General features: G+C 42.8%; 1 protein-coding gene across 3 annotated transcripts in view; it reads left to right on the top strand.

Annotated features, from left to right (window-relative positions):
* Positions 1-25,887, top strand: part of ASTN2 (astrotactin 2) — a 913,616-nt gene that overhangs the window by 385,884 nt on the left and 501,845 nt on the right. The gene's annotated exons all lie outside the window — the stretch shown is intronic.

The raw sequence follows: 25,887 nt of genomic DNA, 5'->3' as shown, positions 1-25,887 counted from the left end.
AATTTTTAAAACACTTAAATTTTTAGGACCTTTAGAGTATGTTTGTTTATTCTTTACTTCCTCATCCCTGAGTATCACCCATTCTTTGCCTAGGCTCAGAAATGGAGTGACACCCACTAATGGGTTATGGCCAGTGATGTCTCTTGACTAAATACACCCCCCTACCCAAGCACAGACTGTGTTCTTTTATGTTGATATGCTCACTGCATAAATATCTATGCCAAAATATCTGTTTGTTAAGGTCAAGTTAATGTGTTAGCCTTGACTTTGGGTTTGGACTAAGGTGTATTCAGGTCTTCTCTATTCCCTATGACTGAGGAATTGGGGATTATGGATTCCTTACCAGCCTATGAAATCCTCAAGTGGAAACGTTCATCATTAGGATGGCCTGGTTCATTAATATGCCACATGTGTAGCTGCTTTTGAACACAAAATTATATACAATGAATCTTGTTCTACATTTATTTGCTTGCACTCCTATTTTATGTCTTTTAACCCAAGAGTGAGCTAGTGTGTGGCTGTGCTGTTAATAAGGAATGAGGTTCATAAGTGACTTCAGAGCAAGTTTGCAGTGATTTGAATACATGGGAGGAGTATTTTCAATTCTTAGAAGTGGAAGTTACACCACACTGAAGGTGACTGCTTAGTCACAGACCACCAGGCAACTTGTCTAAAAAGAGTAGTTCCTTGGACATCTTGCTCTCTGGAATCATCCGGAGCTTTGTTTTAAAATGTTCAGTTTTTATTTCAGACTTTTGAGCACCATGGAACATGTTCAGGTATAGAAGTGCTCTACAGTATGACATCTGCCTTTTCCATTCTTAACTCCTTTGCATGCACTTAATACTATTTAGACAGATAGACTGCCTGGCTTTGTATTACCTCATTTCTGTGTATTGCAATCCTACCCATGTCTAAGACCTAACTTAATTTTCTCCTTTCTCCAGAAAACCTTCTTCAACAAAAACCCCAAAACTTCTTCAAAGGAAACGCCCATCAGAAATAATCTCTCCTTCCTTGAAAATTACATAGGACTGTATTTGTATCTTTCTAATAACCCCACAGTCTAATTTCCATCACTGTTATTGTTATGTATGTGTCACTGGAACAACTGACATAGTCCGAAGAACTGGCCTCCTGCATTAAATCAAGCGCCTCTCCAGTCGTTTCTCGACATTGCAAACAGAGCAATCTTTTAAAATGAAAAATCTCAACATGTTGCATCCTCCCATAAAACTGTTCAAGTACTTCTTATTGTACTTATTATAAAGCTTGAACTCTTTAACATGGCCTTTAAGTCCCAGCAAGATCAGGCCCCTGCCTGCCTCTCTAACCTCACCTTATACCAGTTTCTCTACCTTGTTTTCTTAAATATCCTTGGCTGTCTCCTGCCTCAGGGCCTCTGCACATGTCCTTCTTACTCTCGGAAAATTTCTCCCCACTTCCTCAGTTTCTTCGGTACAAATTCCATTTACCCTACAGTGGTTGACCTCCCCTTTCATTTCCCAGTCTCTGTTGGGCCCATAACTATTCTTTCTCCTTGAGCCCTGCTCTATTCACTGATTGCACTCATTTCTATTTGTAATTATAGTCTTATCTAGTTAATGTTGAGCTCTCCCACTAGGTTGCGAGCTCCTTAAGGATAGACATCATATTTGTTTGTTTTGAACATTATATTCAGCACCTAGGACAGCACCCAAAACAGAGTGCCCCCAAAGCTTTGGTTGAATGAAAATAAATAAATAAATAAAATGATTTTAATAGCTAGTCTGAAATTTCCTCAAGAGCAAAGCCACAGTTTATTCATGCTCTAAACTATTGTGAAGCCTAACGAAGGTTCTGACTCAGTAGACATATAATAAATTATGACTGTGAAGTGAATGAAGGGCGAAAGGGCAGGCAGGTAGATGCAGATGCCCTAAGAAGATGCATTCTGGGGAATGACGGTGCAAGAAATCTGAGGCTGCCTCCTCTTCTTATGACTGACTTCACTTCCCAAGGTTTTTGTTCCCATCCCCAAAGATAAGAAACTCCAATCAAACTCACATCTCTCCCCCTCCAACACCAAAATGAAACAAGCCTTATCCCAGAGCCCAGGAAGAGGGGAAAATATAAATTGAGCTGAGATTCAGAACACCCAGGGGGGGAGGTGGCAGTGAAATACCAATAAACCATATTAATATGCTGAAATCAGGAAGAATAGGTTGAACTCCAACCCAGATTTAATAACTATACGCGAGAGAGTGCAGGAGAAGGCAAGCCTAGGTTTCAGTCAGAATTAAAATGAGATCTGTAATGAAACTGGTAATATAATTATAAACTGTGAAAACTTTTTCCCTTCTCCCTCTTCTTGTACTTAATGGACAGCTTGCTAAGCAATGGCCTGGGGCTGGTTCTGGGAGCTGTGGAGAGCCCCTAGAGTGGATTCTGTTTTGGTTTTTTTTTTTTTCGCCTCAAATCTGTTCATTAGAAAAGTCTAAGTCCACAAAACCATGGAAGGAAAAAATGCTTCAAGCCATTTCTTCCTTAAATAGTAAGTAATCCCCAGGTTAAAAGTGACAAGGGGCTTGAGGGAGAACAAACCCCAGAAAACCATTCTAAGCAGCTGAACATGTTCAAGCTTTTAAAGATATCACAACAGCCATTTCGGTTGTGATCTTTAATGGCACTTTGTGCTACGATGTTAACTTGGCTTCCTGCCAGGATGAATTGTTACTAATTTCCCTTCTTAACAAAAGGTATAACTGAGTTTGACATCCAAATTTGGAGACTAATTTCTGTGTTTTGATAGCACATCAAGTCCAAAAATATATTAGTAGGAACTAGAGGCAGAGGATGGTTGCAGGGGGTAGGGGAATTTAGTTTATTCTCGTTAATAATTCTGCTGTTGTGAGCAGAAGCCCACTTTGACTTTTTGACTAGGAGGAGAGAATAGCAGGTGGGAGCTTTGATGGGATGGAGCTCGGGACTATGGAGTTAGATGTTCCATCATTGTTGGCTTGGTGTTTGCAAAGTGGTGTAGGGTTGAGGCAGTGGTGCAGTGCTGGGACAGAGAAGGTCACATGGTACAGAGGTTAGGTGCATTGATCTGTGTGACCCAGCGGATGTGAGTTCTACTCCCAGTTCTTCTGATTTCTAGTTTTCTGACCTTGGTAATGTTAATTCATCCCCCACTGCTCACTTTTCTCTCCAAAAGCAGTGTTGATATTCCTTGCCTCAACTGAGCGTTAGTGGGGCTGGTGAGTGTGCGTGCACTTGGCCAGCTGTGAGCATAGCTCTGATGATGAGAACATTGTGCTTTTCCCTTTCTGTTTGTTCAGTGTTTTATTATGTTTGAAGACAAAGAGGTTGAGAAGAGGTCTTAGTGGGTATGGCCAGGTAAGAAGAAGGTACAATTTTAGAGAGGCTTAGCTTGGCCCCAAGGAAGAAATTAAATAGTTAAAAATTCATGAATAATATCACCACTTCTTGATTCATATATAGTGCCTGTTTCTTCCCTTCCTTCCTCCCTCCTTCCTGTGGTCAGCAAATATTGCACACCGCCTTCTCTGGGGCATGCTTCGATGCTCAGGGATGCAGATATGGATAAAACACCATCTCTGACCTCCCCCAGTTTGGTGGTAGTAAGACACTACCAAGCAGATGAAATAGGAAACACAGTGTGGTAAGAGTCTTAACGGGGTTTGCAGTGCGTGCTGTGGGAAAATAGGGGACGGGCAGCCAAGTGCCCCAAGGTGGAGATGGGGTGTGGTGCTAAGGAGAGGATGTCTTAAGGAGGTGCTACCTGAGTTGGGTCTTAGAGCCACTGGTGCTTCCCTGGAGGTGGGTGATGGATGACACAGGCTTTCCAGAGGGGTCATGGACACTTTTCACTGCATCCCTATAGACGCTGCTGCTCAAGCCTCCTGGTAATTGTGATAATAACGACACTGTGAATTGGTAACATTTACAGAACGTTGCTAAGTGCCAGGCCCCGTGCTGAGCGCTTTGCAAAGCATTACCTCATTTAATTCTATTACCACCTGTGGTAGATCCGGGCATTTTCCCCATTTTAAATTTAAGGGAAACTAAAGCTGAGGGAGTTTATGTGACCACCTCAGTGTCACACAGGCAGGAACGGGTTGAGCAGAATTATTTCAAATTAGTGGCCACAGGATGTGGTAGACAGAGAATTATTCAATGACAAGATCAGGTTCTACCTCTGCCACAAATTCACCTTGACTTTGGGCAAATCTCTACCTCTCCAGGCTTTTTCCAGGTTTTTTCATTGTAAAATGTGGGAAAGGGAACAAGGTGGTCTTAAAATTCCTCCCTGGCTTAACATTCTAACGGTTGAAAGAGAAATACTGGGGTTCAGAGTCCCTCTTTCCTCATCCCAGTAGGTATGTGGCCTCCGGAGTATTTATGCAGTCGTTCCATTAGCATCCTCAGTCCTCTGCTTTCTGACTCTTGTTTGGGACAGTCTGTGGCTAGGCAGCCCCCGAGCAAGGATCTTGGGAGCAGAGGCAGCTGAGCAAACCTTTTGCAGCCCACAAGTTGCCATTTGAAGAATGCTTAGAAGGATCACAGCCAAGCTTGTGCAGGGACCGCAGGCTCCTGGGGCTGCTGGGATGAAACAGAAAGTGGTGGGGAGCTGGGCCATGGTGGGAAAGATGGTTCTCAGTCTCTAACTCCCAGCTTCAGCTGCTGAGGGACCTTGAACATCCCGGATGCCAGCAAGAGTATGGGAGGGGGAGGATGCATCATATTCAGAAGGAAATGACGAGATGGGAGGAATAATTAAAACCTGTGTATCCCTCCTGCTTCTCTACCTCCCCCTGCTCATTCCTCCCCGCTTCCCCCTCCCCACTCCCGGCCTGTGGTGCCCAGCAGAGCCTTGCTGTTTGGCTTTCCTCCCTAGCCACGCCTCTCAGTTATCTAACCCAAATATATCTGTAGCTGCACATCCTTGTTTTTTTTTTTTTTTTTTTTTTGGCTGCTGTTGGCAACTTCCTGGAGCTCTGCTGAAGTCCCTGGGCATCTCACCCTTACTTGGAATTATTCCCAGAGCCTGGACCACCCCTGAACTTTCCATGTCTTCCCTCCCCTGCTTTCACCCTGATTCTCATTTGGACTTTATCAGTGAATCCATCCATCAAGACCGTCAGCTGACACTGCTGAGTGTCTGCTCAGTGCCAGGACTCATACTCTAGAATTCACTCAGATACTATCTGCACTAAGGGAGTGTGAGGTAGGGGAAAGAACAGGAGATTTAGAAGCAGAAAACCTCCAGTACGAATCTGCACTCCTCCACTTACTAACTATGGATCTTGGATGAGTCACCTCACTTCTCTGAACCATCAATTTCACCATCTATAAAAGTACAGCTCTTCGCCTCTACTTCACAGGGCGTTGATGAGGTTGAAATAGAAAGTGGTATGAAAATATCCTATAACAGGTGCTCAGTAAATGCTAAGCATGCCCTCAAAGGGATTGCACTTGTTATTTAAAGTGATTGGATAGCTGTAAACCAAAAGACAACACTAGAAGGCAGATCATAATCTGGACCAGGCGGGGCATATAGTTAAGAGTCAGCAAAGGCAGAAATAGAGACACAGTTGTAGAGAACAAACGTATGGATACCAAGGGGGGAAAGCGGCGGGGGGGTGGGCGGTGGTGGTGGGATGAATTGGGTGATTGGGATTGACGTGTATACACTGATGTGTATAAAACGGATGACTAATAAGAACCTGCTGTATAAAAAAATAAATACAATTAAATTTAAAAAAAAAAAGAGTCAGCAAGATTGCCAGGGAAGCCTGGTGTTTTCCACTGGACAGATCTGGGTAAAGCTTCAAGGAGCTAGAGGATTTAATTTGCCTTGGATTTGTCCCATCGGAGGAAGCTGGATGGGCAGGGATTGGAAGTGAGACTCTATGCTTTGTTGGAGACGATGAGAGAGAGTGAAGACAAGAAGGGTGACCCTCCAGGCAGGAGGAACAGTAAGAGCAAAGGTGTGGCAGGAGCAGGTAGCATCCAGAGCATCTGCAGCTCTATGGGGCTTGAACGGGACCAAAAAGAGGAGCAGATGAGAAGAGCAAGGGTCTCTGTGTTGGGCTTTTACCTTGGAGGTAGTCGGGGTTCACAAAGCCGCTAAAGGGTTTTAAGCAAGGGAGTATAAGCAAGGTAGTTGCTTAAAAGGCAATGCAGTATGGCAATTCAGAGTTCAGGCTGTAGAGTCCGATGTATCTGGGCTCAACTGCTGGTTCCATGACTTACTAACAGTTATTTGATATTACAAATGTTACGTAACCCTCCGGTGCGTTTCTTAATCTGTGGAGTGGACATAATAATAATAGCTCCCTCTTAGGAAATTTAAATGAGATACTATCTCTCTGGTATTTAGTAGAATGTTTGGCAAGCACTGAACACTGGGTGGTACTTGTTTTTATTGACATCATCATCTTCATCACTCTCTCCGAGTCTAAGCTAGTCTCCCTCTTAAATGATCCTGAACTTTTCTTTTTTGCACTTAGCACATTCACAATTGCTTATTTGATGTCTAATCTGGATAAGAGTCTGAGCTGTAGATTCACACTCCCTGGGTTCAATACCTGGCTCTGATATTTCCTAGCCATGAAGCATTGAGCTAGTTATTTAATTTCTAAGCCCTGGTTTACTCATCTTTGAAAGGGGGGTGATAGCAGTAAACCACCTCAAAGGGCAGTCAAATGATTGTGTATGAAGCACTTGACAAGGGCTCGGCACATAGTTGAGACTTGGGAAACAATACCCCTGATAATGCTACTTTAAACCCCTAAGAGCTAAGATTGTAGCTGTCTTGTTCTCGTGGAGTCTCCAGTACACAGTCAGGGTTCAATACAGATCTGTGGACAGACTGACCACAGTGTAGAAGGTGAGTCTGAGGGCCCAAGACAGAAGGCAAGCAATTTATTAGGGGGCTGTTACATTTAGTCTATATGATAATGTCTGAACAAGGGCATTAGAAGTGAGAGTGAAGATAAGGGAGTCCTATGGAACGAGAGCAAGGAAGCTTAGCAGTTCATTGCAAGGAGGAGCCAAAGAGGGAAAGGAGTCAAAGACTACTTGACATCTGCCTCCTGGGATCCCTTAGAGGCTGGTGACCCCAGACATCAAAATCAGAGTGCTTTTTGCCAAGCTGTGAAGTGCATGAACACCAACAGCAGAGTGCATGGGTTTAAGTCCTAACTCCACCTTCCCTATGATGCTACTTCATCTTCGAAAAAACAGGAATGCTAATGCACCGGGAATCAGACTGGAATCCTGAGGATTAAGTGGTTGTTAAATGCAAGAGCCTGGCCGTGGTAAACACACCCCAAAGCTAGCTATTATTACTATTCTGCTCACACACCAGCTTTCCTACGTGAGATCAAGAATCAGGTGCCCACCTCTTGGTTATGTTTGTAGAAAAGAAGGAAAGAAAAATGTAAGGAACTTTGAAGAACACACGGTCTTAGGACCTTTACAAATCCTACCTGGATGGAAATTATTAGTAAGAGATGTCACTGTGCTCTGTGAGCAAAATTAATTTGCCAGATCTCTGAAGGCTGCGCTCCTGAAGGTTTGAATCATTTGAGTAATATTTCAGGTGAAGTCTCACCACAGTCTTCGGGCCAGGATGGAGAATGGAGAGAGTGATCAGTCCTGGCCCTCACACAGGTGCTGACATGACCGGTGAGTGTGAAGTCTCCGGGGGTGGCCGTTTCCTGAAGAGACTCCAATGCAGCATTAACGTGCCGGGCATGCAGCCTGCCATGGAAGCAGAGGCTGGAAGGGAGGCCCAGGGGCCCAGTGATTGGAGCTGGTGTCACATTTGAAATATGGAAACAATTAACAGTGGCAGCTTCTGCCTCCTCAAGAGAGAACGTAGGTGCAGGGGTGAGGGCACACAGTGGCCATGGGGCACATGGCAAAGCAGCCAGCTTGGCAATTTTCTGAATTGTAGAATGTGAGAGCCAAAACATATTTTCAGCCTTATCTTTTCTCGTTTCCTGTCTCGTTAGCACTCCAGCCAAATGAAATGGCTGTTTCCTGAAGGCCCAGGTTCTCTTTTTTTTTCCTTTACAGCCATTCCTTTCCTGTCATCTAAATCCTCGTTTCCCTCCACTCCACCTAGCTGCTGCTTCCTAGTTCTTAAATGTTCAGCTCAGTTGTGGCCACCTTGACTTTGCACGGGAGACAAGGGCCCCAGCTCTGTGCCTCCAGAGCTCCCTGTTTCATCTTCATCACAACCTTGGTGATGGTCTGTGGTAACTGTCTAGTTATCCTGCAACTGAACCATACACTACTTTCAGGCAGAGTCTCTCTCCTCCACCTTGATAGCCTCCAAATTTTGTCACAGTATCCAACAAGGAGTGGGCACTCTGTATTTTTATTTTTTTCTTTATTTCTCTGTTTTTTTAAAAATTTATTGGAGTATAATTGCATTACAGTGTTGTGTTAGTTTCTGCTGTAGAACAAAGTGAATCAACTATATGTATACATATATCCCCTCCTTCTTGAGCCTCCCTCCCAACCCATCCCCATCCCACCTCTCTAGGTCATCACAGAGCACCGAGGTGAGCTCCCTGTGCTCAGCAGCTTCCCACTAGCTGTCTATTTTACACATGGCAGTGTATATATGTCAGTGCTACTCTCTCAATACATCCCACCCTCCCCTTCCCTCCCTGTGTCCACAATTCCATTCTCTACATCTGCGTCTCTTTTCCTGCCCTGCAAATAGGTTCATCAGTACACTTTTTCTAGATTCCATATATATGCGTTAATATACAATATTTGTTTTTCTCTTTCTCATTTACTTTACTCTGTATGACAGACTCTAGGTTCATCCATATCACTACAAATGACCCAATTTCATTCCTTTTTATGGCTGAGTAATATTCCACTGTATGTGTGTGTATATGTATGTGTGTGTATATATATATATATATATATATATATATATATATATATATATATATATATATATATATATACACACACATATCATATCTTCTTTATCCATTCATCTGTTGATGGACATTTACGTTGCTTCCATGTCCTGGCTATTGTATATAGAGCTGCAATGAACATTGTGGTACATGACTCTTTTTGAATTATGGTTTTCTCAAGGTATATGCCCAGTAGTGGGATTGCTGGGTCATATGGTAGTTCTGTTTTTAGTTTTTTAAGGGACCTCCATACTGTTCTCCAAAGTGGCTATATGCAATTCTCACTGAGGTTGATCTCAAAGGATTCTTAGAGAAGGGAGGGGTTGAGTTGAACATTAAGGGTAGGTTGGGCTTGGCCAGATTCATCAACCCCTTCAAAGAATTTGTTTGAGGAGAGGATGAGACTGGTTTGTGCAAAAGGAAATTGAGCTCAGCTTTTCCCCTTCCGTTATCAATCTGCTGAGTCAGCCCTCAGCAGCTCCCAGTCTCACACCTTCCCCAGCCTCACACCCTCCCCATCCTCACGCTCCCAATAAGATCCGTCTATACAACAAGCACATACTTATGGCATATCGGGTGTTTCAAATACAGTGTGAGACAGCAAATTGGCATTTGGAGCCCTCCAGTCAGCTTTTGAATCTCCATCCTTCTGCCCTCCCAGGATCAAGCTCACTATTAGAATCCAAATTAACATAATATTGGTTAATTATAAAAATAATCAACTAAAAGTCATCAATGTGCCCCTGATGTGGCAGGCAGTGTACCAGGTGTTTTACCTACTATGTCTTAATCTTTCCAGAACCTATTCACTCGTGGAACAAATATTTATTTCATGTTCCTTATGTGTCCTGGAGCATTAGAGATGATGTCTTGGAAAAAAAAAACAACAACAACACACACACACATTATAAAGACCCTGCCTTCATAATGCTTTCATTCTCAGCAGGAGACACACACCAAAGCAAGTTAGCAAAATAATGGAATATGTCGAGGCGATGAAATAAGTGAGAGCTGCTGTGAAAATAATTAAAATGCTGTAAAATAATTAAAACAAAGAGGAGAGTTGGGATGTCATCTCAGATAGGGTGGTCAGAGAGGCCTCTCGAGGAGGTGGCTTTTAAAATGAGATGTGAAGTGAAGAAGAAAGGGTACTTCAGGTAGAGGGAACAGCAAACCCAAAGCCAGTGACAGAGAAGCTGGGACAGGGTCAGCATGGTTGGGTGGATGGGGTGAGGTGGGGTTGCATAGGTGAGCAGGAACCGGGTCTTCTGTGGCATAGGCATTCTTTTGCCTTTCCATCTGATGCTCAGCAAGGTAGAGCTCTCATGAGCATTCCTTTGTTCAGAGGCATTTCCTGTCTGCCCTGACTTTGTATGTTTAAATTAAGCTGGGCCACCCCATTCCTGGCCTGTTACCATTCATGAAAGGTTTCAGCATCCCTGCTCTGGTCACTTCTCCCCCTGACGTATCGCTTCTTCCCTCATTTATTGCCCTCAGTTCAGTTCTTTGTCTGCGTGACTCCTGATATAGTTTTTGCTTCTTTTCCTCTGCCTGTCTCCACGCTGCCCTGAGAACCAGGGACAGATTGACCTCCCTTTGGGACATGCCTCCCAGGTCCATCTCAGACACAGCCCCACTGCCCACTCTGATTCCATGCACGACGGTACCCAGAAACCAGCTCATTTAACCATCCTGACACCCAGTTCCCAGTTCCCAGCTACTACTTGTCACCTCATTATTTGAGGTCCGTAATTTGAGAGGGATTAGAATTTGACTAAGCAACCTGAGTATTTGAAATTTCAAAGGATAAAGGAATTGGTAAGATGGAATTTCAGGCAGTGAATGACGATTATTATTATTTTTTTTTTTTTTAAAGAATTTGCCCCCATCTCCCATTCATTTAAGTCTGCTTTTCAAAATCCTTCTCCGTTGCCATAGAAGATGCTACTTGGGGAATCTCAGGGCACTTTCCCGTAATGGAAATGAGAAAGTCGAAAAGAAACACACCAGCAAATAATGTTCCTTTTTGCCCTGGGATACTGTTCGTGATTATTTCTCAGAAGTGATCTTTAATTGTTTCATCTAAAGAGTATGCGTCTTCTTTCCTCTGACTCTCTTCCTAGAGGCTTGTGAATTAGATCCAGCTATTAGTAGCACTTACTAATTTCCTCTGAGTCTTGCTGGCTGAAACGCTGGGCTTGAAACAACTTTTAATTTTGTTTTTAATTAAATTTCAGTTGTTTCAAATCACTCACTTTGAATGTCCTTTCTTTGCAGCCCTCAGAAGCAACAGGAGCTGTGTGTTCTTGTTGATACACACACACAGTCTGGTGTGCATGTACCCATGGCCTGGCTAATGAGTGACTCCTGGCTGAGGCCCAGAGCAAGAGCAGGCAATTAAGAAAATAGAAATGAGTCCCAGAATGAGCCTTTGTTTACCCTGTTATATTCAAAGCTTAAGCACGAGTCTCTGTTATTGTGTTTGTTTTTGCCAAACTGTATTTGAACAAGGCAACATTCCCTTGTATTTCACAATAGGGTTATCACATATATGTAAGTAAAAAATAGTATAAGAATAGCTAACACTTATTAAGCATTTATTATGTGCTTTAAGGACTTTATGTAGATGACCTCATTTACATTAAAAGTGAGTAATTTAAAACAATGGAAATTTAATTTACATATATTACCTCCCACATTCCTATGAGATTCTCATCCACAGTTTTATAGCTGAGGAACCAAGGCCCATTCAACTGGATCATTATCTCTGGGTTAGTGCGTGGCTGGGCTGGAACAAAAACACGGGCCGCCTGACTCCACGGTCCAGCTCTTAAACACGGCACTGGACTCTCCGTCTATAAAAAAACAGGGGGCTTCCCTGGTGGTGCAGTGGTTGAGAATCTGCCTGCCAGTGCAGCGGACGCGGGTTCGAGCCCTGGTCTGGGAAGATTCCACATGCCGCGGAGCAACTAGGCCTGTGAGCCACAATCGCTGAGCCTGCGCGTCTGGAGCCTGTGCTCCACAACAAGAGAGACCGCAATAGTGAGAGGCCTGCGCACTGCGATGAAGAGTGGCCCCCACTTGCCGCAACTAGAGAAAGCCCTCGCACAGAAATGAAGACCCAACACAGCCATAAATAAATAAATAAAATTTTAAAGAAACGGGAAAGGCCTCATCATCTGAATGAACTTAACAACAAAAAATAGAGAAAATTGACTAGTTCTTTGCAAAAGTGAAATTATGTTAGTGTCTATTTGGTCTGTTACGTGGCCTCCGGTAAAGCCCGATCCTGTTGTGTAAATTGTAAACCGCACTGTGGGGTTGAGTTCAGATCCACAGAATCCTAGTTTGGGTATTTAACTGTGCTCTTTCAGATACTTAGCACCACAGAAAGGACAATTGAGTTTGAAAGCAAAAGCATAAATACACGCCAAATCTTACACATCCCCTAGTTTAGCTAACATCATTTGCTTTACTGCTGGTTCCAACCGAAAATATTTAGAACCCAATGATTTTCCATCTCAGAACTTAACGTACTTTATATATTTTTTTTTTTTTGCAAGAAACATTATTTAACTGATATCACCACTTTCCCTTCTCCTCCCCAAATACACACACACACAGCCTGCTGGGTACTCACAGCAGCTCCTTTCTTTCTCTGCAGCACTCCTTATTTGTAATCCTGTACGTGTTGGTGCATTTACTTGTTTAATGCTCATTTCCTTGTACATTCGCTGCAGCCAAGTGCTGTAGTGCTGTGTCTTTTGTGTTCCCTGCTGAATACCCAGTTCTTCCAACCAGGCCTGGCATATGTATGGCACTCAATAAACATTTGTCAACTATGTGAATAAATATGTTCAGACTTAAACTCAGTAACCAGACTGCTGAGAAGTAAAGTGACAGTTAGATGAAGCACAGGAATGAGGAAATGAGGAAACCGAGTCCCAAAGAAGGTAATAGGTTTGCCCAAGCTCACACAGCTGCTGAACAAGATCTGTCTGACTCCAGAAGCTCTAATATCTCTTGCTGTGAGGATCAAGTGAGATATTGCACGTGAAGGTGTCAGACAGTGTCTTAAGTGCTGAACAAACCTTGCCTATTACTAAGGCTCATTAGTGAGTCTCCGGTGAAATTTGAAGCACTACTGGAGAACGTAGGGGAAAAACTGTGTGGTCGCCTTCTTTTGTTCCATTTGATAACATCTAAGGTGGTGTTCTTCAAAGAGCTGAAAGCACCATTTGTCACTTCGTCCATCCGTCCATCCGTCCATCCATCCATCCAAAATGTTTACCGATTACCTGCTAAGTGCCAAACACTGTGCTAAGGAACCATAATTTGAAGATGAGTTAGATATGGATTGTCCCTCCGAAAGCTCAGTCTCTTCCAAGGTAGATAAGACATCAACTTGCCCAAATCTTGCCACGTGGGGGATACTCAGTAAGTTTGTGCTGAACTCAAATCCTTTAATAGTGACAATCGTGTAAGGAGAGAGGTTCATATGCAAGGCCATTGGGGCAGAAGAAGGACAGGCCACTTCCAGGTAAGAGGACCAGGGAGGACAAATTGCCTTTGACTGGGACCCGGAGGACAGGCGTGGTTAGGAGGATGCTCCAGGATATGGGAACAACCTGCGCAGAGACAAAAGGATGGATGGGCTCGAAAGGACATGCCTGGGAGGGAGGAGCAGAACCATGTAGTCAGTTGCTGCCTTTTTTATCCAGTGCCTCTCCTAGTCCAAGGGAGAGAGGACAATATTCCTTAGTTGCCAGGGACAACAAAAATAAATAGCAGGCACATTTGGTCACCAACTATGTGTTTGACTCAATACTATAAATATATGTATATGTGTATGTGTGTGTATGTGTGTATTTTATTCTTTATTTCTCCCCAAACCTTCTGAAGTTGTTGGTATACTAGCAGCAGCAGTAGTAGTAGTAGTAGTAGTAGTAGTAATAGTAGCAGCAGCAGCAGCAGTACTCTTATTATTAAAGTAATACAGGAGTGATTGTAGTAAATATTAAATATGCACTCATTCATATTGCTAGTCCTAGTCTGTTGGGTTGATGACTCTCTCGGTGTATATTCTTCCAGAATTTTTGCTACTCCTACACTGGCACAAATACATACGTATACACACATGCGTGAACACACACACACACACACCCTGAATTGCTGCTTGTTTGTTTGTTTCAAACCTGAGATAAGATCCTACATATTCTTAGGCAACTTGCTTTCCTCATCAGCCATGGACATCTCAGTATGGTATGTGGAGTATATGATAGGTATTATTGTCCCCATTTTATAGAAGAGGAGCCAGAACTTTCCTGGTGGCGCAGTGGTTAAGAATCCGCCTGCCAATGCAGGGGACACAGGTTCGATCCCTGGTCCAGGAAGGTCCCACATGCTGATGCGCAACTAAGCCCGAGAGCCACAACTACTGAGCCCGTGTGCCACAACTACTGAAGCCTGTGCACCTAGAGCCCGTGCTCTGCAACAAAGAGAAGCCACCGCAATGAGAAGCCTGCGCACCACAACGAAGAGTAGCCCCCGCTTGCTGCAACTAGAGAAAGCCCATGCGCAGCAACGAAGACCCAACGCAGCCATAAATAAATGGATGAATGAATGAATGAATGAATGAAGAGGAGCCCTCAAAGTCAGATAATGGGCATAAAGTTCATCAGCTGGTAAGTGGCAGGATTGAGGCTCCAACCAGTCCTTTCTGATTTCAGAGCCTGGCTCCCTTAAGCTACACGCCCTGAGAACAGAATGAAAGAACTCATCCTTCACATGCCATGTACCAGAAATGTGGATCTCAGTCATCCTATATCCTGTTTGAGCCTCAAGACCTTCATTTGGTCCTCAAATAAAAATCTTACCCTTTCTCTCCTCACCTTTCCCAGAATTCATAGTAGGCTCGGCTGGCGCGGGGCTGGTGGCTGTGGACGCCGCAGTGAGCCTAAGCTGAGCCTCCTTTGTTATGTTGCTCCAGGTACCAGTATTCTGCATTTAAGCAGCTGTTCTCATCTGTGCCAGACGGGGAAATCTGTTTCATCAACATGACTGTTGAAACCTCTGATTTTTGGAAGCCTTGCCCCATGTACTCCTTTGTAGCATCATAAAACAATTAAATTTAGGCTTAGCATTAATTTGAATTATTGTCCGGTTTCCAGAAAATATCTTCTGGAAATGTCAAGAGGAGGTATTACATGTCTTTGGAGATATTAAGTATTGAATTACAGTATTATGTCACTTTCCCCCTGCCATTTCTCTCTCTCTCGTTCACACACACTCTCAGCATGGTCTGATTTATGTTTCAGGCACCACCGTGAGAAACTCAGTACTTAGGGAAATAACCAGAGATGAATATTGACGTAGGCCAAACACACACACACACACACACACATCTTAGTAGTGTGGATTGGTTTTCCTCAAAGTAAGAAGAATGGGAGGCAACCTGGTGTTACAGACAGAGCTCTAGACTCAGAGACGGGTGGACTGAGCTCTGATTTGGAATCATCAGCTTCTTAGCTGTGCAGTTTAAAACATGTACCTTTGACATCCTTCAGCTTCAGTTTCCTTGTCTGTAAAATGGGGGTAAAAGTAACATTTGCCCTCCAGAGTTATTTCTAGGATCAATTAGATTAATAGCAGCAGCAGTAATAAAAACTTCCATTTGATAAGTGAGGTACACAGAGTCACATATGATATTCCTTCAAATGCTTCAAGGTAAATATTATTCATCCTCTTTTAGATGAGGAAGCTGAGGAAAGGAATATTAAGCAGATGCCAAGGTCATTCAAATAAAAAATGGTAAGGACACTTTTTGAATCCAGGTTTCCCAATTCCAAGGTCTGTGCTTTTCCCACTGAATTCAAAAGAGAAGAGAATAGAAGGTAAGAGATCTAGAGAGAAAGGAACGCACACACACGTACATACATGCATGCACGCATGCACGCACGCACGCAATGACAGACACACAAAAGCAGGCAGGTGCCTGGACCTAATTTGGTCGGTTGGCATTGAACCCACGGTGTGGCAATGAAACAGATCCGGGAGGAATTGCTAATATGGTTATTCTTAGTGCTCACAGTTGTGAGTCGTCCTTGCCAAACAGGCCCTGACGTTTGTGCAGATTGCTTGGGAAAGGCAAAAAGAAGCGTATTTCATAGAAAAGGGTGGACCAGAAGAAGGGGGGATGGGGCAAGGAACGTAGTTAAGCTGCTGGATCTAGAAAATCACAGGGCACATTCATGCATTTGTTAATTCAGCCAGCCAGTCATGTCCCAGCCACAAATTTTGTATTTTCATTACAAATTTATTGAACCTAATAGGTGCCAGGCATTTCTCCAGGGCCTCTACAATGTTACCTCACTCCTGCAACATATTTTTTTTTAAATTTTTATTGGCGTATAGTTGATTTACAATGTTGTGTTAGTTTCTGTTCAACAAAGTGAATCAGTTATAAATATATATATATCCACTCTTTTAAAAATTCTTCTCCCATATAGGTCATTACAGAGTACTGAGTAGAGTTCCTGCAACATATCTTAAAATAGTATCCCTTGTTCCTGCCCTAGCCAGCTTGCCCCTGGAAATTGTGAAAATCAGAGATGCTGCTGAGATAAGCCATGAATCCACACAGGGGAAATGACCATTCTTGGGTAGACAGGGTAAAGGTTTTCTTCTTTTAAATGAAGCTATTGTCTGACTGTTGCCCAGGCAGGGCCGCCATGTTGCACAGCTCCAGGAGCAACATCTAAATAGGGTACAGTTATTCACAGAATTATCTGTGTCTGTGTATGTACACATACGCAAGCATATATACATAGGCACACTCAATTGTCCAATTATATTGTATATACGAAATATACAATAATATATATACCATGTATGGTATATATGGATAGACATATGATTATGCATAGCATGAATTTTTTTTTTTTTTTGCTATGTAAATTTTGTCCCCTGGAATAGTACAACTCAGAGGCCCTAGCCAGGCACAGTCCTGTTCTTAGGCAACTCAAGTGTTTTTCATTTAATGGTCATAGAACCTCTGTGAAATAACTGTTCCCTTTGTACAGATGTGGAAATTGAGGAGGCTTGCCAAGATTAAGTGATTTGTTCCAGGGTCACACAGTTACTCAGTGGCTGGGCTAGGATTTGGTCCATGCTTGTTTGACTCCAAAATCCAGACCTCTGACTCCCATTCAAGTTCATGTCTTATGTGAGCAACTGACAGAGAGGGAAGTTTTTCAATATTAGTCAGACCTAAAGGATCTTTGAGTTTTAGGAGCAACTGTCCACCACGTTCATTCAAGAAGCACTTATCTTATTGGATCAAAAAGAAATCCAACATTGAGATTGGTTTTGATGCATAAATTCCCAATGAATTAATGAAGAATTTTTTTTTGTTTTAAAGAAAGGAAGAAAAGATAAGCAAATTGTTAAATTAAAAGTAAATAGCTGCTTTTAATCTTTAACCACAATTCTTCTTTAAAATTTTAAGTAACAAAGAAAAACGGGAAGCATTTTATGACTTTGTTCTTCTCCCCTGCTGCCTAGCTTGATACCAAATTGTTACATCTCTGGGGAGAAAAATAATTTTTTGAAATTTCAACACTTTAAACCTCTTTTGTTCAGACTGAAACACCCCTAACTCAACTTTGAAGCAAGAGCAAGGATACATAAAGGCTTGTGGAATTCTGTGGCAATCTGTTTTAGCTAGACTTTGATCACAATTTGAGGTGGGAAAGATAGAAAGCATAGAAACACAATTGCCTGGAGGAAATATGGGTCTGGCACTACAGGGAAACCTCTATTTGGGGAGAGGGAGCAAGGCTTTGAAACAGCTTTATTTGGAAATAACTCTTTTGCTAACCTGGAACACCAGTGGCCTGTCTATAGCCATGCTTCCTTTTCTGGGACATCTAGTGATGGATTCTTCAATGTTTCTTCTATGACATGGACCTCGCAAGGGTATTAGCATTTCATCTTCCCATCGCAGGATCTCTAGCCTCATGACAACTTACTTTCATGGAATCTATTCTTTTTTAATTTAATTTTTTATTGAAGTGTAGTTAATTTACAATGTTGTGTTAGTTTCAAGTGTACAGCAAAGTGATTCAGATACATGTATATATCAGAATATATATATATATTCTTTTTCAGATTCTTTTCCATTAAAAGTTATTACAAGATACTGAGTATGGTTCCCTGTGCTATACAGTAGGCCCTTGTTTTTGCCTATTTTATATGTAGTAGTGTGTATATGTTAATCCTAAAATGCTAATTTATCTCTCTTCCCCACCCGCCCCCACTATCCTCTTTGGTAACCATAAGTTTGTTTTCTATGTCTGTTGAGTCTATTTCTGTTTTGTAAATAAGCTCATTTGAATCATTTTTTTTAAGATCCCACATATAAGTGATATCATATGATATTTCTCTGTCTGACTTACTTCACTTAATATGGTAATCTCTAGGTCCGTCCATGTTGCTGAAAATGGCATTATTTCATTCTTTTTTTATAGACGTTCCTTAAAAAAACTAAAAATAGGGTTACCATATGACTCTGCAATCTCATCCCTGGGCATATATCCAGAGAAAACTCTAATTCAAAAAGACACATGCACCCCAATGTTCATTGCAGCACTATTTACAATAGCCAAGACATGGAAGGAACTTAAATGTCCATGGACAGACGAATGGATAAAGAAGATGTGGTGTGTATATACAGTATAATACTCAGCAATGGGATTTATTCTTGATCGTCATTGTGAAATCCTAGAACAAACACTGAGCTAGAAGTCACAGCACTCGGGTTCTGGTCCAGCCTCAACACTTTCCAGCTCTGTTGCCTTGGGAAATTCAGTTCCCCTCTTTGACCCTCACCTCCCTCACGGTGCTAAGAGGCTGGGAGTCGTAAAATCTAGGTTTTAGTTATAGACATTTCACTAATCCCAGTGGGATCTGGGGCACAGCTCTCTCCTTCCTTAGCCCTCAGTTTCTTTACTTCTAAAAGAAGAGGGTCTCCCTGGAGCATCCATTCTCAGTGAGGACAGTAATACTTCCAAAGGGATGAAATTGATTCTTGGGAAGTAGGGGGAGGGGGGCACAAAAAATCTTACTCCTTTTATGTACAACAAAAGCACAGTACATAAACAGATATACAGTATATCTGTGGTATTAAAAGTTTATGGGTGGGGGAGTGATTAGGGGAAAAAGGTCTAAAAAGGTTCTTTCATGTGTGATAATAAAAAAAATTAAAAGTCGAGAGGGACTTCCCTGGCGGTCCAGTGGTTAAGACTCCGCGCTCCCAATGCAGTGAGTACAGGTTCGGGTTTGAACCCTGGTCAGGGAGCTAAGATCCCACAAGCCATGTGGCATGGCCATACACACACACACACACACACACACACACACACACACACACAAATTGAGAAACTCTGGAGTAGAGGAACTCAGAGTTTTCTAACAGTTTAGAATTAAACCTGTAACTTAGCATCATACAGTTCTGATCTATTATATGATTGTTCCAAGAAAATTCTGATCTTAACCAAGTTTCTATCTTCCTTAGACCTTAAAAAACAGTATTTTCATGTACAATAAACAAAAGGAAAGAGGTAACCCTCTTTCAGTTAGCCACTGGACTATCGTAGCGTTTTCTTAGTGTCTTTCTTCTCCTTGTCGTATGTATCTCATTCACATACTTCAGCAAGATTATATATTCATTGCAGCCAAGCCGCCATTCCCTCTGCCCATCCAGTGGTGGTGGGAGTACTTGGAACCAGGTCAGAGAGCAGACTGGGCACCTGTGGAATGAATGAAAATAGCTTAGTTCAGATGAGGGTTTTTATCCTACACTTCACTAACCCCCAAGGGGTCCATGGATAGAACTCTATTTCAGTTACTGGTTTCCTTTGTAATACTATGCATTAAGTTTTATACATTTCAAAACTTTCTTCTGAGAAGTGATCCACGGGGACCAATGACACAAAATAAAGGTTAATAAATGGAGCAAATGGCAGGCTTAAGAGATAGTTGCTGTCAAAAAAGAAGTAATACATCAGTTTGCTAGGGCTGCCATAACAAAGTACTGCAGACTATGCGGCTTAAACAACAGACGTTTATTTCCTCACAGTTCTGGAGGCTGGAAGTCTGAGATCAAGGTGTTGGCAGGGTTTCTTTTGAGGACCCCTCTCCTTGGCTTGTCGATGGCTATCTTATGGCCATCTTCTCCTTGGTCTTCACATGGTCTTCCCTCTGTGTGTGCTTGTATCCTAATCGCTTCTTCATGGAAGGACATCAGCCGTATTGGACCCACCCTGATGACTGCATTTAACCGTAATTACCTCTTAAAAGATCCTTTCAACAAGTACAGTCATATTCTGAGGTACTGGGCATTAGGATTTCAACAAATGAATTTTGGGGTGGACACAAGTCAACCCATAACAGATTGAGAGAGTACAGAGAAATAGGTTGAAGTTGATCCAAGGAAAAAAGAAAGAAATGGCAGAAGGGAAAAGAGCTGGAAGGAGAAAGTCAGGTTAAGGCATCGAGGTAAGTGGCAGATTCCTCTCTCAGAGATGTCTATAAGAGAACCACCCCCCAACCCTGCGACCCTAGAGAGCCGTTGCTCTCTCCCAGAGGCTGAGCACCTCCAGCTACCCACACTGGTTCTGCTCCCTCTCCCAAACCCTCAAACTCTTGTTTTTAACCTTGTTTTCGCAGAGTTTGATCACTCCTTAAACAGTGTTCAGTCAATGGCTGGTGGTAGAATGTATTCATTCTACATTCTGTGGGGCTCTGTGGATTGGGGGGTTGGGGGGAGAGGTAGGAGTGGGTGCATTCTTCAGGGGTCTATTGGGCTGAAGGTAGATGTGCTCCTTATTTCTGCTTCATCACACTTTGTTTTTCCTCCTGTGTCCCGGAAAGATGTTTCTCCCAGGTCCCACTCAGATGGGATCCTCATGGGGAAACATGATGTAACAGAAAGAAGGAAGCCTGTAATTATTTTGCACCCAAAGAAAGAGGGAACAGAAGAGAGAGCAGAATACGTTGGGCTAAAAAAATTCCCTGAGCTTCCTATGTGAAGACCATCTTTCAGCCATACAATCCTTCCCTCCTCTGCTCCCCATTCACCACTGTGACCAGAGCCTTCTTTTGAAATTTTCTATCCATGGTTTCATGGTGTCATGATTTGAGGTGTAATGAAAGAGATTTGCACGGCTGTCTGGCTCTCCAGGCGGTTTTGTCTGATGCTACCTCCTTCCGTGGTATTTTTAGTTCTCATCTGTAGCTCTCTGTGTCTTTGGGGGCTGACGTGCCTCTGGCTTTTCCGACTCCACTACGGAGTGTCCTGAGCTCCCCAGCTCACCCCGATCTATGCCACACAGTTACAGAAGCAGGCTTATAATCAATGTAATTGAAGATCAGAGTTAATGAGTACCTCCGTGCCCAGGCGGTCCCCTGAGCAACGCCGCACTTCAGATGCAAAATAAGGAAACGATTGGGCTGAACTGAAAATCCATTTGGCTAATTAGATGATGTATATTCCCACAGCCAGTGAGAGAAAAATATGTATATATTTTAAAATAAGGAAACATGACATTTTGAAGTTGAGATTTTGGCAAAGATTCATTCCGGAGTCATTGCACTCTGAGGAAATTGACTTGAGCACAAAAGAAGACTCTCAGAGCACCCAGAAAAAGGGAATGCATTTGATCCAAAGTCAAGAAAATAAAACAGGGGTCCGCTGGAAAACTAGAGATATATGACACACATGGAATAAGGCATTTTTATTCCTTTCCTGTGTAAATATTTATTCTCGAAGTACTGGTAGAATTTACCCAGGGAGAACTGCTTGCTACTCTTTGGCTTATAACACTTTCTCTCTCCCTTCCCCCATCCTCATTCAACACACACGTGCACACATACACAACACACACACACATCTTCTGAACCTCCACTATACTCTAAGCACGGTGGTGATAGCACAGTTACATAAGGCACGGTCTTTGCCTTCAAGAAATACACAATCTAGATGGGAGAGTAAGAAAAAGGGGATTAGAACCACTCATGCTTTGCCTTAGATTTGCCACTTTGAACTTCCTTCCTTCCTTCCTGGACTACAAGTTTTCAGTGGACGGACACCATGTTTTGCTCATCCAGAGCATAGGAACAGGGCATGGCACATAGTAGGCGCTTTATTTGTTAAATGAACAAATGTATGAATGAATGGATGAATCTATAACAGGGCATATATAGCTGTTAGTTGAGTGGAATACCTTGTACGTATTAGAGAGATTAAGAGGCATATGAGCCAGGTCTGAAGCCGAGGCTTAAGGGGCAAATTCCGCCTCAGCTTTCGCCTAGTTTGTTGTTCTTTTTTGCATTCTTCAAGGTCTAGCTTAAAGATCGACTCTTTTAATGATTCCTCTCCGATCCCCCTTTTTCCTTCCCCTTATATCCACTTAATGCCCATCCCTTTCAGGCAGTTCTTACAACACTCTAGGTTGTATTATATCTACCTGTGCATACGTTTGATCTCCCTCATTATTCTACACATTTCTTGATGGAGTCACTCTGTTTTTCAATCTTTATGTCTATTTCTTACTCAAGGAACAGTTTAATAACTGTTGGCTGAATGAACACATGGCTTAAGCCTTGATTAGATTTTGCAGTTACTTCCTTTCACTCTCTGATGTGGCAGCTCCCTGCCACACACCTTTGCCCATTCACACGGAATCTCTCTGGCATCTCTAATCATCCACATCACAAGCCCATGGGGTGAACAAGAGCTCAGGAGCCACGATAGCAAAGTTCAAGTTTTGCTTTGGAACTAGGGAGACTCTGAAGGGCTAGTCTTGTGTTCTGGCTCCCACAGGCTGAAAAAAACTAAACTTTGGGATCATTGAGGAAGCATTTCTACTTCCCCATTCCATCATAAAGTAAGCTGAACTTTCCTCTAGTCAAGCATGGAACTTTGATTTCATTATTTCATTCAACAGATAGTCACCAAGCTCCTAGTATGCGCAAAGCCTTTTTACTGAGAGCTGGATTGAAACGGAGTAATGAACAAATCATGACTTCTTCCCTGCAGGAGATCACAACCTATCAGAGAAAGCAAAAGCCCTTCAACACTATAGGAACACACTGAAGGGGGATGCACAGACTCCCAGAGGAGGAGTAGAAAGACCAAGGAAGGCAACTCTGCCTGATACCCAACCAAAGCTCCAATTCTCAAGACAGTCTGGAATAATGGGCAGGTCCCAGCTTTGAATGCTGAAAAACCTGGGTTCAGTTTCCACTTGGGCCACTTACTAGTTGTGCAAGTTTGGCTAAGTCAACATCTCTCTGAACTTCATTTTGTCCTTCTGTAAAAGCAGGGACATACCTGTGCTGCAAGGCTCTAGTAAGGATTAAGTGAGCATTCATCCCAGGATCTGGACCAGAGAGTGCGTTCAAAGGATGGTAACTTCCCTGTGTCATTAAACCAACAGTACACCTTGGCGTAGTGTCTTTTCAAAGAAGCTGAGGATAACCTGCTCTTGAGTGAGTCACTTCCAATGAGAATCACATTTCTCATGTTTGAAAAGATCTGTTAACCAGTATTGCATTCAGAGCTTCCAAGCTCATAAGAAATCCAAATAGTAATCAAAATAGCTCCAGCAAGTTGAGATTCCCCCATGTGCCAGGGACTTCACGTACTATAGTGGATGTTGTAATGCTGCTTCCAAATCTCTCATTAGAACAGGGGCACTCATTCCCCTAGCCGCCTGGAATGTTGACGGTTGACCACTCTCTCTGAGTCTTCCTTGGAGAAAAGCCCTCCATTAAAAGGGACCACTTCATCCAAGTTTATGTCCCTTCCCCAGGGATGTCTTACAGCCTATGACTGGCTATGGGGATATGAAGACCTGACACCCTTATCTTGATTTGGAACAACTCTGAAGGACCATCTCAGTTCCAGGGCTTCCCGTGGGATCATCTGAGCGCTTTGCTACAACGGCATGGCGATCTACCTTCTCCCTCTGCCCAGTCCCACTTTGCTCATGCCCTCACAAGAGAACACCCCAAAAAACCTCCTGCATGCCAGTCTCTGCCATTGAGTCTGATTTCTGGTGAACCTGACCTAAGACAAATGTGTTGTCTCATTAAATCTTTATCTTTTTTTAACCCTGTGAAGGGGAAATCGGTATCCACAGCTTTCATAGGATATAACTGAGGATTTGTTTTCTTGTCCGTTTACAGAGCTGGTGGGTAGCGGAGTAAAGATCTGAATACATATCTTGCTGACTCTATTCTCTTTATCCCTGTGCTGTGTAGCTTTCCTAAAGTAGTGGGATTAGCCAAACTCAGCCCTGGGACATAATTCAATATCCATCCCTCAGTCTTTAGTGAGAATAAATACAAGAATTATCCACTTAAACAGCATGACTGTGCTTTTTAAAAGAAAAATCTGTAGTTGATACTGACGTTCGGTGCCTTGCACAAGGACCCATGTGACATGTTTCTGCTCGGGCTTAGTTCCAGAGGGGAAAATATGGCTTTGGAGATCGATTTGCATATCTCCCCTTGCCAGAAATTTAAAATATGGAATCCAACAGACTTCTTCTTTTTTTGCTTTAGCTGCCAAGGATTTTAAGGCCAACTTCAAATGTGGTCATTTCCTTTTCTCCCAGCCCGATGCTATCTACTCCTAATGCTTTTCATGTAGAGTCCTCTTTCATCCTCACCAAAACCATATTGTCCGCTGTGCTTTTATTTAGGAACTCATTCTATACGATGATATAAATCATAACATGTGTATGACTTAGAGAAGATAACATTGCCTGCCATGCCCATATCCTTTCCAGGGAATCTTAGATCCTCAGGGCAGCCAGGTAGGGTCTGACGTGGCCCTGCCTCTCTGACCATTGCCCATTGGACCACAGCTGGGTACCAGAGGCAAGACGAACCCGACCATTGCTTAGCCAGCAGGGTCTGATGGGACCTGACAGAGAGGTTGCTGCCAAACCCACAGGATGTCTATTAATTGAGTCCCTCTTTGGAAAATTTAAATTGCATACATGGAAAGATTTTGTTGCTTGATAGTGAGGTAGAGAGAAGCAGATGTAGGGAGAGAAGCCAAGTCATGCTAATTTTGAAACAATTTAAGATCTCCTTCTGCTGAGGTCTCTAGATCTGCCATAAATCTAGAACCACTCGCCAAGTCCAGCTTTGTGAAACCTGGTCCTATTTGACCTCTTTTTCCCCCCATTTCCCTCTGTGAAATTCTACCTTCACTATATTCCTACATATATACACTCACCATTTACACCCAATATGCGGCCACCCTCAGTGGGCTTCTGCTCCTTGACCCCAAAGAATATATGTAATATATATATGTGTATATATGTATGTAACCCATATATGACTGTGTAAGTGTGTATGCGTGTGTGTGGGGGGGGGTCTTTTGTTTGGCCTACACAAGCTTTCAAGAACAAATGTAAACCATCATTTCCAAATTGGTTGATTACAATAAAAATCTAAATTTTCAGCCTCCCCTGATGAAAACCTGAAGTCCTTGCACCACTTACCTTTAGACCCATTTGGCAAGAGCTGGCTAGAGCTGAGTTGCAGCTGCTCCATTTTGACAGAGCCTGTACTACCCAGTTCACCCCAAACTCCATCTTTCCTTATTATATCCCAACATTAAGGCATCTTCCATTGCATGAGTGCTGCTTTTCTTTTAGAGGTGCTACAGATTTCTTTGACTCCATCTCTCTCTCTCTCTTTCTTTCTTTCTTTCTCACCCTCTCTTTCTCTATCTCTCATACAATAAAACAAAACAAAATGCAACCTAGGCCAGGGGGCCAGGACGCTATTTCCCTTATGCTCAGCCAGTGGCTCCGAGGAATATAATCTGCCTTCCCCCTGTGGGGTATTAGTGACCCCT

The sequence above is a fragment of the Balaenoptera acutorostrata genome, chromosome 6, assembly GCF_949987535.1.
Source record: "Balaenoptera acutorostrata chromosome 6, mBalAcu1.1, whole genome shotgun sequence".
Lineage (NCBI taxonomy): Eukaryota > Metazoa > Chordata > Mammalia > Artiodactyla > Balaenopteridae > Balaenoptera > Balaenoptera acutorostrata.
Note: the sequence above shows the minus strand (reverse complement) of the source record. Positions and strands in the feature narration are given on the sequence as shown.